Source organism: Ischnura elegans, chromosome 10, assembly GCF_921293095.1.
Source record: "Ischnura elegans chromosome 10, ioIscEleg1.1, whole genome shotgun sequence".
Lineage (NCBI taxonomy): Eukaryota > Metazoa > Arthropoda > Insecta > Odonata > Coenagrionidae > Ischnura > Ischnura elegans.
Window position 1 is genome coordinate 8831253 of NC_060255.1, and position 16043 is coordinate 8847295.

The window sequence follows — 16043 nt, forward strand, 5'->3', positions numbered from 1 at the left end:
CCATTTTGCTGATGATTTATCTCTTGCTTCTCCCATCGCTAGTTATCCTGCTTCCCAAATAACAGAATGCATCCACATCTACCAGTTTTTGTTTACCTATTTCAATTTTAGTCTTGACTTCTTCTTCATGCTAAAATGAAAAAAGTCAGCACGGCTTTATCCGCTTATCCAAAGCCACCGCGAAGGAAGCGTTCAGGAATGCATTCACTAATTTTTACAACATATTCTCTTTTTTCATATGACAGTTATTAATATTAAATTGAATGATTGAGGATCCGTAATACACAAAATAAAACGAACGTAATGATAACAGTATTAAAAATCGCGTCTATATTTTATTCGTCTGGGGGGCACGTGCCCGCGTGCCCCCTAAATCCGCCCTTGGTCCCGCGATTCCATCCGAGACTCGTTTGGTTAAGCTCCACGATTTCAGGGAAGAGATGGTTGGTAGGGTTTCCCACTTCCATTCCAACGGTGTTTAATACGTGACACATCACGTAGAATGCCTTTCGTGTAGCTGTTAACCTTTGACCTTTCTGGCATGGGTGGCCGTACCAGGAATAATTGCAAATTAATTCCGCCAGTGCAGCTGTAGGAAAGCACAAGCCTTTCTGCCGCGATAAGGTTGTTCACATCGATGCCTGCCCAATCTACCGATTCGATCGATGGATTTTTCTTCCTCATAGGAAAATCCACTAGGATCGGTAGAACATTAATAGCTCACGCTTGGTTTCGCTAATTAGTAGGGCCTCCTTCGCTTTTATAGCGTTGGGGTGTTTTTCCCTCGTCCCCTCCCTTCCGCTCCTATCCTTTCCCAGAGGCGTCGGCGGGCTCCCATCGCGGCGGCGCCTCTATCCTTTTTCCTTCCTCTCCAGCCCCTCCCCGGGTGATCGGGTGTATAAGTCTCTGACTTGGTTTCCGGCCCCGGTGTGTTTTATCCTTCGAGGTCCGCCTTGGACCCTCAAACACTTTGATGCCTGCCCAAGGGAAAGGAAGGTAGGAAGGATAGCAATGGAGATGGGTCACAAGGGATACGAACATATCGTCTGGTATACGTGTTGTAATATTCAGTATAGGGCAGTTATCTTGGGCCTTAATCGTGAAAAACCTTGCTTTCAGACCAGGGAGTTTATTGGTGAAGGGAAATCAACCTTTACAACACACCTCAGTTTTTTCATCCCCATTAATTGAGCTTCATGGCGAAGAAATATTCAAAGGTTGCGTGCAATGACAACGGTGCGAATCGAGGAGCAAGTCTACGATTCTTGATGAGTGTCCACAGGGATCACCACGGGAATCCAGCGTTTGCGGATGGCAAAATTTTTTAAGGACTGGGGCATTAGAGGGAAAGGTTGCTGGCTGGAGAAATTTGTCCAAAAAAATACGCTAAAATTAATGGCAATCCATAGTACTGAAATGATACAGTTGAACTTCTAAAGAGGAAAGCAAGAGAAACTTGTAGGATGAAGCGTGGTGGTGTATATTTCAGTAAATATAAAGCCATAGTAGAGGAATTTAACAGAGAAAAATTCTGGCTAGGAAGCAATATTTAGTTAACAAGTCATCTATAAGTGATACCAACAAATTTTACAAATACTTTCGAAGACGAAAAAATAATCATACAAAAATGGAGTTGATTCAAAGCGATATAAGGGATATTATAATCAAATATGAAGGCAAATCAAAATTAATTCAACGAATTTTATGCTAGCGTTTTTAATTAGCACTCTCATCGCTGGTCAGAAGTCTGTAATGTTCGCCCGACTCAGAGTTCCACAGAGACAGAGGCAGAAAATAATGCCCAAAGGAGATTATCACCCAAAAATACATAAATATTAGAGACAGGGATATTGCGCAAATGGTTACGAAACTGAAGAAAATTAATATTTATAGGCCTATGTGGGGAATTGTCTGACTGGATAGATAAAGAGAAGGAGGCATAAATTTTAGAAAGCCTTTGTTAAGGTACCACTTGACAAACAATTGATAAACTCGGGAAAAAGATCTAAGAGAGAAAAGTAGTCCGATGAATAGAACCCTTCTTGAGGGGTATAATTCAGCGATTCCGAGTGGGCAATAAATTCACTCATGAATCTTGCGACACTTCTGGTGTTCCGCAGGGCGATGTTCTTGGCACCTTCTGTTTCTCTGCTACGTGAATGACTTCCCTGACTGCATTAACTCAGATTGCTGACGAATGTCTCTTTGTTGACGACTGAATTCTGTGCAGAAGGATTGTTGGTGATAGTGACGGTGACTTCCTTCAGAACGACTTAAAAGGGTAGGGAAACTGGATAAAAACCAATGAAATGGTAATAAATATAACCAATGCCAAGCATATCCCATTCTCTAACAATGAGATGGTAAGGGTAGGAAATATGAGGAAGAGTCGACCGAAGTCAGCGGAAATACTCGGGTGTTTACTTGAGCAAGAACTTGAAGTGTATTGACTATATTGCCATCAAAGTCACTCCTCTTTGTCATCTACACCTAGATAATACCCTGCGAGCCACCTCTAGGGCGTTTGGCAGGGGGTGATCAATCACCAGCATGCAGCATGCAATTGGACTCCCACATGCACACCACACGGTACAAAAATCGTCACGTATACTGACAAATTATACTACCATATGATGTTAGAAATAATAATAACATTAAAAAACATGCATTAAGTTTAACATAGGTTAGTAGGCTACACTACAAGTCATGCAATCTATTTATGAGTTCTATCGCTGCCGTTATAATCTCTTATTGATCGTGGAAAAAAAGACATTCTGAACCTGTCTGTTCTACTGTCTATCTCTCTTAATCTATTTTTATGATCATGAGGAACGTTAAAAGGAGCAACAGGGCTACATAAGAAATGGTAAACTCCACCATTGTCAGGCCATTTGTGGGGCATGGCACCGCATTGTGGGACTCCATGAAGTAGGGCTTTCAATAAAATCGAAAGGTTGCTCAGGAAGGCCGCAATGGAACGTATTATGTCATCACAAGAAAACCTACTGCGTGATGGATATGCTAAAAGTTTTGGCTTGGGAGACACATCTCAATAAGGACGGAAGGCTAATAGATTGAGTGCAATCTACAAATCGAGCGGCAAGGGTTCGGTTGAGCTGTAAGAGATGTATAACTAATTGGGCGAAAATGATCAGTCATATAAAATAAAATTAAAAAGCCAACTGCTTTTTAAAAAGGGGTACTTTTGATTGTGACCGACTGCATTTTGAAATTTTTGAGCCCTCACCTAAATGCTTAATAATACGTTAGCCTGAATCATGCGTCCCTTCCGTGCCTGACACGATAGCACTGGCGATAGGGAACAAAGGAGTGATCGATTATCGACCCATCATTTTTCTGAATCACTCGGTCCTTCTCTTTTTCCATCGCTTATTCCGTCATTTTCAGCTGTCATTCCATTAAAAGCCGAGCGTGGCGTTACAATTGCAGTTAGCGGCCGTACTTTCTGATTGGCTGAAGGACGGTGCCTGCGATAATATCAGCGACCGATAAGGGACGTGCTGATTGGTGGAAAAAGGGATGTGATTCCCTTCCGTGGAGCCATCGTGGCAAATGATCATTGCGTGAAACGTTCGTTTACTCCGCCATAATTATTATAATTGGAGCGATCGCTTGAGCTGTCCTCCGAAAGGGATGGAAAAAATGATCGTGAGATTCTGGTTTTAGACCTTAATGTTTAGCTTATTTAATGAACTTTTCTCAAATAATCCATCTCAGAATTGGCCCAAGCATTTATTATTTAGAATGTAGGTTCATTCATTATCTTAGAAATACAAAAATTTAATTTAAATCAACTCCTTAATGATATTTTTTGAAAATATTTAAACGTTTACTTTTTCTTCCGTGCGGCTTTCCGAATGCTTTTGATACCAGTGTATGGACGTGTAGGTACTCATAGACTGGTAGTCTATATCATAGTAGTATGACCTACAGCTTCAACTATAAACTATCAACCATGAATTCATCAAAATCTGAGACCCTACGGTACAATCTTTTTTGTAATTGAGGTGGAATGACTATTATACCCGTCTGTCTTTAAAAATCGTGGAAATGGATGCTAAAACAAAGGCTGTTTATTTAAACAGAAGGACACCCAAAAATTCTCTAGAAAGTCGTATATTTGTTCAATGACTTTTAAACAACAGGCTATTTTTTAGGGAGCCTGCTAAAGTGATATTGAATAGGGTAGGTATATTAAAATCTCTCGTAAACAGATTAAATTATTGTATTTAATGTGGAATTCTTTATATCCACTTGATTTTAGCAGCGAAAGATTTGGATAAATATGTAAACTGACTTAGAAATATACAAATTTAATTATTATAATAGCAATAGTAGAGAGTTCGTAGAATAAGCAGTCCCAAAGAAATACATAGCAAACAAACATTTAGGGAAGTATTACATCGTATCAACTATTTTGTTTTAAAAAATAGGCAGACAACAATATTTAAATACAAAACTAAAAAATTGAAGTTATTGACCACACGATGTTAGTATATCACAAGTTGAGCACGATTCTTAAACTATATTTGATTTGTACAAATTGGAATTCAAAGTTGCTTTGTTCCACCGAGATCACGATTTAACTTTATCTAGTTTATTTTGGATAAATTAGTACGGAAGCTCATTTTTAATCAATAATTAGTGTCAATAATTATATAAAAATTTCCTTCTCTCTTCACATAAATCGTTGATATTGATACTGGAAGCAAAGGAGGCAGTCAAGTGAACCTTATATCTATATTTCACGGATTATTTTAGTGGTAAAATGAAAAATCAAACTTAAAACCATGACCCATCACCATGCGTTATTATCGCGACAGAATTGAATGCGTATTTTCAATGTGAATACGTTAATCCAATCTTCGTTCGTTAGATTTATTAAAAACAATGTTTTATCATTTTTTATGAAAAAAATTACGTGATACTTGTGATGAACCCCTGGTCCCCCACGTGAGATTGGGTGAGAATCGGCTTGACCCCCTCGCCCCTCCTAAACGCCACATCTAATTACTACCCTTTCGCTACTTACAAAGTAATATTAGCCCGGACGGTTTTTGACACGGAAGGCGAAAGCAGCAAATTTTCGTCTCATATTTTCGTACGCAGGCGAACGAATGCCAATATCCGTTTCGTTGCCCTTTTATGCCGGTCGCAGCTACGCGAAGTCTTATTGGGACCCAACAAAACGGGGACATAGGCCGTACCCTCGAAATCCGGGAGCAGGTACCCGGACACCTCGTCTTCTATTACCCCTTTTTGTGGTAAGGGATAGCGATCATTCTGTCAGTTTTTGAAATAAGCATTTGTTCCTTTCTCAAAAACATATAAACTAATAATTGAATTCTTTGCCTTTTAAGGAGCGTTTAGAATTTTTAAATGAAATTTTACCATAAATATTGACTTATACCTCGATTTAAATATAAACATCAACATAGAAATTGTTGATGCATTAAACCCGTTAATTACGACGGTATAGCTCCGTTCAAAAGTTGACAATGCACAGCTAATTCACAAAAACTAATCATGAGTTGACCCGGAACCAATTCCGCTGATAGGGCTATCAACCCGGAAAGGAGGAAGACCAACTATAATTTGAGTCCGAGATAATGCGGAGTCCCCGCAAGGAAAAGTCGAAAAAGGTTGGCGCTGAGAGAGTGTGATTATCCGTGAGACCCTTCTTAACCAATGTCCTGCAAAAATGGTCCGTACAGAGGGGACGGAAGGGACCCTTGGGGCTCAGTCCAACAGTCATGCTAAGGAAACAACATACTGTGTCGAAAGGGTTAATGGATACCCCCATAGATGTAATATTCGTAAGAATTGGCTTGTATGATACAGAGTAAATAATTAGTTGACAGACGAAAGTGGTATATTTTGTGCGAAAAATCCACAGAGGAAAAATCATTCGCCTTGACCGGGATGCCGGCATCGGGATCCGACAAAAATATTTTTTAGGACCTGTTTACACGGTACACTAACACGTACGGGTCTAAATGTATGAACGCTAGAATTAACGCCAAAATACACCGTGTAACCACCCAACTTGTGCGAATGCATGCACAGAAAATAGAACCTGTTCTAATTTGGTTCATGCATTCATACGAGTTCCGTTCCGATCCACAAAAATCATTCATGGAAACAGACATTAACTCGTACGTGTTAATGTATCGTGTAAACAGGCCATTATATGCGTTCCCCAAGATAGGGTCGAGGTTATGGTAACTTCCTGAATCCTTACTTCATCTGTCGCCATAATGTTAAAAACATCCACAGAAAATACATGGAGATAGTAGGGTGACCCGAGCAAAAAAATCACCGTCGTGCATTTGATCAGATTAAATTCGAGTCATCACTCTTGGCTCCACACATGGACGTTGTTTAAATTCGTTGGTGGAATTTAAAAGCCAGAGTGATCACTAATAATGCGGGATGGATGGCAACGTAGCGACGTTGCCATCTTCACTTCCTCTGTAGGCTTTATGTTAATACCATCCACAGCATTAGCATGGTTATAGTTGGACGAACTCTGCAAAAACCGACACCGACATGCACCGATATGAATTTGCTCAAATCAAGTTCGAGTCCCCACTCTTGGTTTCACAAATGAACGTTGTTTAAATTCGATTATAGAATTTCATTGTCAGAGTGATCACTAATTTCGCGATAGATGACGGCGTCGTTAGCAAATAAACGTATTTTACTGCTAATGCTAGGGCATAGGTAATTTATGTATATGCCTAATGTACAAAACTTTACATTACGCTTCTTTGAGGGGTACCTCATGTCACTTCAACTACATCAGAGCTACTTCCGTATTGAACTACTTGTTACTTACGATTACTCAGAAAGTCGCGTATCCAGTTTACCAGTGTTTTATCTGATCCGCATGACTGTATATGAGTAAATTGTGAGATACCGTGTCAAATGCTTTCTTAACATCTAAGAATAAAGTGTAATCATGCCTTTTCGATTCGGCAGATTGAAGGACATCGTGAAGAAAGAGCGCGAGCTATGTTTCCGGAATCCGTGTATATATAAAACATTTTCTCAGTAATAAGGTAAAAGGATAGATAAAATCGCAATCCCTCCGTGAAGGGATTCGGGGCAAATTTTTGGCAGGTGGCTCCTCAAGTTTATTGAAGCCCCCTGAATCATCTAGTTATGACAATTATACTATTTCACACAAATATTTTATTTTCGCTTCATATGTTTTCTTACGACGTATACCCCTGCCTGTCCTTCCCGTATTTCATTTATAGTTAAATGGTTCCTAGAGCCCGTCCATATTACTATAGTATTACTTACATTAAACTATGCCATCAACAATGTATTCACGACAGCTTATCAGCATTCCACGCCTACTTGAACACCTTATAAAAGCTGTAACAACTGTCATATAAATCCTAAATAAGGTTTTAAAAAGGAGTACTGATATCCATATAAATAACCGGTTATGAACTAGGGCTGAACAACAGCTGTCAGCTCCGAGTCCTCAACGCGACTCAAGTTAACAGAAGAATAACCAGACCGAAAACCTTTTGCGGTAAAAGATTTCGGAGCCTCTGATGAGCTCAGTTATACTCCCAGAACTTTCCCGTAACAACCGCGCTCAGTACAGACGTACTCGGCGACGGAACCACGTAGTAGTAAGAGACAAACGGTGAGTCCAAATGTGAATCTAAAGATAGGCAGTTCCTCGCCACGGAGACCGAAAGAAAACACTGCGACGGCCCAACGTGAGTGTGGGCGTGGGTTTCCTCAGTAAATTCCATCCGCTAATCTTAATTCTGATTGGGCTCACGCTAATGGAGTTTGACTCCAGATTCGGTGGCTAGGTCGCGTCCACCTCCGTCCTCATCGGCTCTTGGTTGCTTACGAGTGAGGGATGCAGGTCGCTCTATGTGCCAACCTCTCAAGTTTTCACCGACCTGGCCCCATCAGTTAAGTACGACTACTGGGTGTCTACATACTTTGGAAAACGATAGTGCTTACATTCTACGTATGATGGAAGAATGGAAAACTTTCCGAGAAGTAATCGCGCGACAACCAAATGAATCCTAATTTAAACCACCTCTAACATTTTCTGTGCAATGTATAGGGCCATCTTACGATTATTCGCGAGTGTATTGGAAATTTTGTGGCTTGGCTACGTATATGACGGCGTTGATAGAAATTCCTATTATCAATAAAAATCGTAAATTACTCTCACTGTAGCGTTCATTTTATTAAAAATATATTAATATGTGATGTCAGTTGTGATATATATTTTTCAAAATTGAATTCAAAATGGTGTAGCTTATCTACACACATGACGACGTTGATGTAAATACCCATTCTATTTATCAATCGCTGATTGATAATAATCGTGAAATATTTCAAATTCGTGTCGTTATGTCGTGTTGTGAGACTTAGACGTTGACAGCAGCAGAGAAGCCAAGAGTGGAAGCATTCGAAATGTGGTGCTACCGGAGAATGATAAAGATAAAGTTGATGAAGCGAATGTGTGCTATAGACGAATGATGACTATGAAATGGATTGACTGAGTAAGTATAATGAGGAAGTGCCAAGAAAAGTGGGAGAAAAGAGAAATATTCTAAAATCCTTAGTATAAGACGGGAAAATTGAGTTGGCAATAATATGAGCCATGATAATCTGATAAAAACAATCTTAGAAGGACAGGTGGAAGGAAAGAAGGGCAAGGAAAGTCCCCGAATGTGACATTTCGGATAACGTAATAATATTTTTACGTAAAGAATTATTTCCTTTGAAGTAGAGAAAATTAAAATATCTTTATCGTAAAAAAATCATTTTTTTTATAGTCTGTCATGGAATTTTGTTAAAAAAGGTGGATTTCTGAAAAAAATCTGCATTTCTCGAGATTGCATTTAATATTCTGTAAATATTTGTGGGCCCTTACGGATGAAGGCGAAAGCATTCTTCTACTTGACAATTCGCAGTGTGAATGTCTCGTCATCCGAAAAATAATTATCAGCCCGTTGCGTGCGAGAGGTGAGTATGTCGTGTGCGAATCTCCACGCCCGCCTTCAAAAATAATTCAGCGTGTTACCTTTGGCTTTAAGCTGATCTACTTAATGTTAACAGAGTAATTTTTTTTGTGTTTCACTGCTAGAATTTTTTTGTATTGGAGTGCTTGGAACGGCAGAGCAAAACGTGTCTCATCTCATTTGATGCCTCATCTATGCAGTGAATAACCCAATATGGAATAATTACCATAGTGTACCTCATCGGAGTTTTGGATGGTAATCGAGTAAAACTCATCGGATTTCTTGAAACGATTACTTTTGCAGTAATTTGAATTTGAAACAATTACTTTTTACGAAATGCAATTTTTATTTGTAATTTACTACTTACGTTAGAAGAGGAATCGGTACTATCGACGTAATCGTTAATTGCTCCTAATCGACGCTAACATTACAGATTTTACTGATTTCCATAGGCCTACGTATGACTTCTAATCCTTGAGTGTCATCATTTCATTGCTTGGGTTCAGCCACTCTTAAGTTGTAGCCAACAACACAAATGGGTACAAAATACGGCACTAGTGGTGTCGTATTTTGTACCCATTTGTGGTGTTACAATAGTTATCATTGTATGTATCGCGAGTTAACGTGCAACTTTAGCTATTTCTGACTCTATTATTCCAAATTTTTACTCCATTATTCGACATTAATTGCCAAGTGGTCTTTAGAGTGGACAATTTTACAAGAAGTAAATATAATTTTACTGATTATTTTTAAAATCTGTAATTTAGACCCGTAAATAATTATCTTTTAAAAAGTAACTGCAATTGAACCCAGTTTCTTTTTCTCAGCACTTTCACTAACACTGCTAATTGGATAAATATACGATAGCGGGAGGGTTACCTTCAATGGCATCCGAGGAGGTGATTGATTACCAAGGAGCAATATGTAATATTTGACATCTGGTGAGACCTGCCTTCATTTTTCATTTCCCTGATTGTCATTTTGGTACCACCAGATTTGTGCAGCCGAGCTTCTTGACCAGGTGAGATTATACAGCCTCGAATTAATATTGATATAATTCCCTTCATCTTGGTAACGGAATTAATTACGTTCGACATTTTAGTTACTCCGGTAATCAAAGGTTCATTTCCGTGTCTGAAAACTTCGCGATGCCCTTTCGCTTGATTAAACTATGGTATTAACATTAAAGCAACGGATGAAGTGAAGTACCTGGGAGTTATGATAACTTTCAATCAATCGTGGGGAACACATATAAGGAATATTTCTGGCAGAGCCCTAAAGAATTTAAGATTCGTGAAGCGTATTGTGGGAAGATTTTCGGATAAAAAACTGAAAGATAGGTGCATTTTACGCTCTTTTTGTCCACACTTTGAATATGCAGCAAGCATATGGGATGCGGTGCAGAAAGATAATCTGTGAGCTGAACAAAGTACAAATAAAAGCAGCGCGATTCGTAATAGAACTACTACGGGCGTACAGACAGCGTTACCCAGCGAATTAGCCACCGGAGACTCGGTGGCTGCGCGCTAGGCTAAGATTGTTTGAACAATTGAGAGTAGATATCTTTAAGAGTGATATTGAGAACATAATATTAGAGCCCCTCTATATTTCCAGGTCCGCCAGAACCAATTAATTAAGAGAGATAATTTGCCGAATGGATAGATGTATGAATTCGTTTTTCCCCCTAACCATAAAGGACTTTAAAAAATGCTAGTCGTTATTTCGTTAGAGCATTTTCTTTCATATGTAAACGGCTGGTGTTCTAACACCCCCTGCCGCACGCCTTTTTAGGCGGCTTGCGGGGTAGTATGTGTAAACTAAAGGGCAGTGAGTGCAACGAGGTCCGGTGTTAAGATTGGCTACATTCAGTTCGTTTTCCGCTCCCGTCGGGTATGGATGTGTTCTCACTCCGTGTGGTTGACTCAACGCTATGCATCGCCGGTTGCGAGCCATTTAGTTTCCGGCTAAATGTGTGAAAATAGTTGCCTTCATTGAGTGGAAGCCTTATTTGTGTAAAGAAAAGTGTGCTAAATCGAGCCTACAGGAGTTATATCCGCCAGGCCTACAACATCTTTCTGGCATTAGTTCGTGTGCAAAGTGTAACACATCTACACGGAATACAACTTCTATCAATAGCGATATCTGCCGTGAAACCTTCCATGGATTTCCTCTACGGGAGTAGCTGACATCGAAAGGATTGCATCAAGAGGACAATCCTGGAAATGTGTGGACTGCCAAAATTTACGAAAGACATCCCGGATGGACAGAAGTAAATCGGAAGGTAAATCCCTTCAGGAAATATTTTATTTCTTCGTAGAGGTTATAAAATAACTAAAGATAACGGATCAAAAAACTAGGGAACACTATTCATAAGCCATACGATAAAGTGGAAGACAGGTTAAAGTTGACTGAATCACAGGGTAAAATATTAGAGAAATTTTTAGATCAAATATCCAAATTGCAAAGTGAAAAATGTGGTTCTTAAGAAGCAAATTTCTGACCCACTAAATCGTTTTGATGGCTTTGAGAAACGCATGTTATGTATTAACACGTAAATTCATGGCATCCCGAGCCAATGTGATGAAAATATAGAAGTAGTAGTGAATAAAGTGTGCTGCATTAGATGTAGAAATAAATAATAGCCAAATTGTCTACTGCTACCCGGTTAAGACGAAATCTAGTTGGAAAATAGGAGGAATTCAACTCTGACTTCTGAATCAGCACGTAAATGATAACCTGTTAGCTAAATGCCAAGTAAAAATAATTTTTTTCTATTCGACTCTTGACCTTGTAATCCGTACCTCCTAGTGGAGTACAATCGTTTTCAATAATATGTAGACATCCACGTGTCCCATTTTAGTGAGTTAAAATAATTTCCGTACCCTAGGGCTATAAAATGATTTCAACTACGAATGTATCTGAATAGTTATTGAGTCACTTATTTCACCTCAGTGATTTCATCTGTTTAGGAAGAAATGTGTTAAGGTAGATAGAGCCATTATTTAAAAAAATGTAGTATAGAATCTTGTATAAGTACTCTATTATTTTATACAATGAAAAAGAGAATAATTAATTCGAATTTAAACCCTCCCACATTTCACCGCAACAACCGCTCATGTAATGAACCTACTAACCTATGGAACCATAACTTCGTAAGTCAGAAACGGTGAGTCACGTATGAATATGAAAAGAGGATATACCATGCCGCAAAGTCAACCTTTTTCCGGGGAGATATCGCGGAACAAAATACCGAATTGATGCAAAGATATCGTACCTCCCACTAATTTCATTCCACTCCTCACAGCACGTGTTTCGATTCCTATACAGTCATAATCGGGTACAAAGTAATTACTATTTCGGACAGAAATTTTTATCTTCAAAAGTAGCAGTGGCGAATACATATCCCCCCTTGCGGGACCGCCCGCATCGCCTAATATTTCCGAACCTAAATTGTAACTTTTTTATATCATAAGATAGCATTGTCTTGTATATGCGTATAATAATTTTGAATAAAACTATCTCAAACTTTGCATGTGACTTGATTATTCTTCATTACGATTAAAGTATAGGTAGCTCAAAATATCTTTTTCGCTCCCCCTTGAGTTTTTTCTATATCCGTTACTTAAAAGTAGTGAGGGGGAAGTATCAGAAGGAAGTAGGAGGAAGGGTTGTAGGAGGAGGCACAGACGGTAAGTCAAGTGGAGTTCATCATACAGACAACCCAAATTCCGGATTCTCGTCATGTCACGAGGTAACAAAGGTTTTGGGGAAGGAAGTGGGGCTAGGTAGCAGTCAGGGGAGTACATATAAGATGGGGGAGTGACTAAAAAACTCATTTCCGTTCAGTTAGTCAAATTTCTTCCTTTTCTCTTTCACTATTTCCCACTTTTCGGCCGCATCTAAAATAATCACTTTTTCTTGGAACCGAATAATTTTAATATCGAAAATTTGATGTTTGTTTTTGTGCCATTGGGCGCTTTGAAAAGTTGGGTCACGGTTCTCCAAGCACCTTATGCGTTCGGACACTCGAGCAAAGGAGTTCCTCCCAGTGTGGCCGATATTCACCCCCTCAAGTGAGTCACATGTACTTGCCGCTGCACCCGAAAGAAAACACTCGGAAACGTGTGCGTGAGTTTCCTCAGTGCTAGGGTTTTTGCCCCGGGAGTTCGACTCCCATTTCGCTAGCCAGGCTGTATCCGCGTCCGACCTCGTCGGCGACGTAAAGGCAAAGGAAGCAGCTTGCATTGAGTGCCAACCCTGTAAGTGGTCACCGACACGGCCCCATCAATAAAATTGGACTGGTGGGTGTCTGCATATTATTGAAAACGATAATACTTGTTTACTTGAGACCCTTTGTGCTGGTAGGGAGGTGGGGTGCAGCAAAATGATAAGCAATATAAGTATCTTTGGATTCGTGGAGGTAAAATTTATTTGAGAAAAGTAGAAAAGGAGCCAGCAATTGTAGTTAGCATCATGGATGATGTAAAACATCTTTGATCATTGCTTTTGTGATTCATTCTTCAATGGTATAGAAGGTATACCTAGACTATAACACAGTTTTATGGGTATAAATATTACTGTAAATGCGTTTAATGGAATGAATTCCCTATTGATCGTCCATCAAAATATCCGAAGTGCTAAACGCAATTTTAATTTACTACTTTCACATTTAAATAGCATGTCACAATTACCCGATATTATAGCTTTGAATGAAATATAAATACAATCTGATTAAATTAAAATATATACAGTGAGTGGGTAGGTACTATTCTTATGGAAATTGTAATACTTCCGAAAGAGCAAGAGGTGTGTTAGCGTTTATAAGACATGACATAACAACCGTACCGAGGCCTTGTCATATAAGCCCTACCGTTTGATTGTTGATCAATTTTTCATGAAAGTTTTGTATATTTGATCTTTGTCTTCTACAGAGACAAAAAATTCTATTGATGAATTTGTTTTAGATTTTGAACCCTAATCAAGGGGCATATCTCAAAAATTAGTAATGGTAGGTGATATGAATGTTATGTTACTAATGCCCACCTGCGATTCCAAGCAGTTTACAAATCTAATGAGTTCATGTGGCTTGACTACCTTAATCAATGAGCAACCAGAATTACTAGACAATGAGCTACCTGTTCAGATCATGTAGTCACTCAGTTCTTCAACACATTTTATGGATTTAGGTACAAAGTGTAAGGTAAAGGAGTGTAAAACGCATCACTCCCCAGTCCAACCCAATCTCCAATCTTTCTGCTCGCGAAGAAAACGAAAGTACACCATCTTATGTCACTTTGCTATAGTATTGCTGCCGTAAATCATTAAATGAAAATGTTCGACTGTATTCTTGGGAAGTATTGTATGAAGAACATAAAATATCCTAAACTTTTACTACATTTTCAAACATACTGTTAACATGTGTAAATGAGACTTAAGTATGGTCAGGAATGAACGTGCTGTAAAACTCAAGCCCTGGATCACCGACTCCTCGACGAGCAAAGTTGCGCGTAAAAAAATCTTTTAAAAAACTACGTCATCACCCGCACAATAACGGCTTGAGAAAAGAGTACGTAAAGATAAGAAATAAACTGTGTATATGTGTCCTTAGTGCGGCTAACTCCTATTACATGGAACAATTGGACAAAGTAAATCGAAATAAACAGAAACAGTGGAGTATCTTCAAGGAATTAACGGGAGCGAAACAAACTTCGGATGCATGAACTAACACAAGGAAATCGGACCTTAAATGACCCAGTTATTATTAATATTGACTTCAAGAAGGAGTTCATAAGCACAATTGATTCTCCTAAATTGTATCCATTTGTAAAAAATAATTCAATGATTGATAATTCATCAAATAGTAAAAATCATATAAGCCTAAACTCCTTTTTGGAACCAGTCACCACGCCTGATGTATTAAAAATAACCAATATCCAATCTTTAAAAAAGCTGCTCGTCCAGATCAACTAAATGCTGGTATGATAAAATTATCATATAAGACATTGCTGATGTACTCTGCCATTTCTTCAATCAAAGCTTGCCAAATGAAAGGTTCCCTGCATCCTTAAAGCAAGAAATTATTGTTCCCGTGCACAAAAAAGTCGAACTACGTGGTATTCACAATAACCGTCCGGTTTCTTTGCTCTAAATTTATTCTAACGTACTTGAAAAACTTGTAAGAAGAATACTGGTAAATTTTCCGGAAAAGGAAGTAGTTTTGTGACAGTCAGTATAGTACGAGGGTCGTTCAATAAGTCTTTAGAAAAAGGTTTAAAAATAGATTGTACTGGACCAATTATTATATATGTTTGATTTTAGTCTCCTTTCAGCTCTATAATTTTTTGTAAGAAAAAGTTGTTCTCTACAATCGGTAACAACAAAGAAACTATGGGATGGATACAGCTCAAACTTCAACTGCTGACGAGTCACAAGTGCTAATTTCTGACAACATTAATTTAGGAAACTAAGGGACCAATTTTTCGGAAATTCTAAGGACTTATCGAACGAACCTCGTATTAGGTTAGGTAAAAGTACACAGGACGCTTGAAAAACTTTATCACCCCGATTTTCCAGTCCATTAAATGTAATAAATAAACCGCTGCTGTATGCATAGTTATAAAAAAGCCTTTGATACAATAAAATACAAGATGTTTTTGGATAGACCTCACCATGCAGAATTTCGTAGCATTTATATAAAGTCATTTCGAAAGTTTCCTGACTCTGCGCTTAAAGTTTTTAAGGTACAACAATAGCCATAGAAGTTCCGAAAATATTTGTTTTGGAGTGGCTCAAGGATCAGCGTTAGGTCCATTATGATTTTTATTATATATCAATCATCTGTGTAATCTAAATTTCAGTGGTAAACTAACCGCCGTTGCGGATAGCCTAGTCCTGTCTTACAAAAGTATGAAGTGGATTGATGTACAGCAATTCATACAATGTGATATAAACGATATCAACCAATGGTTTACATCGAACAAACTTAAATTAAGCGAGAAAACACAAATTATGCTT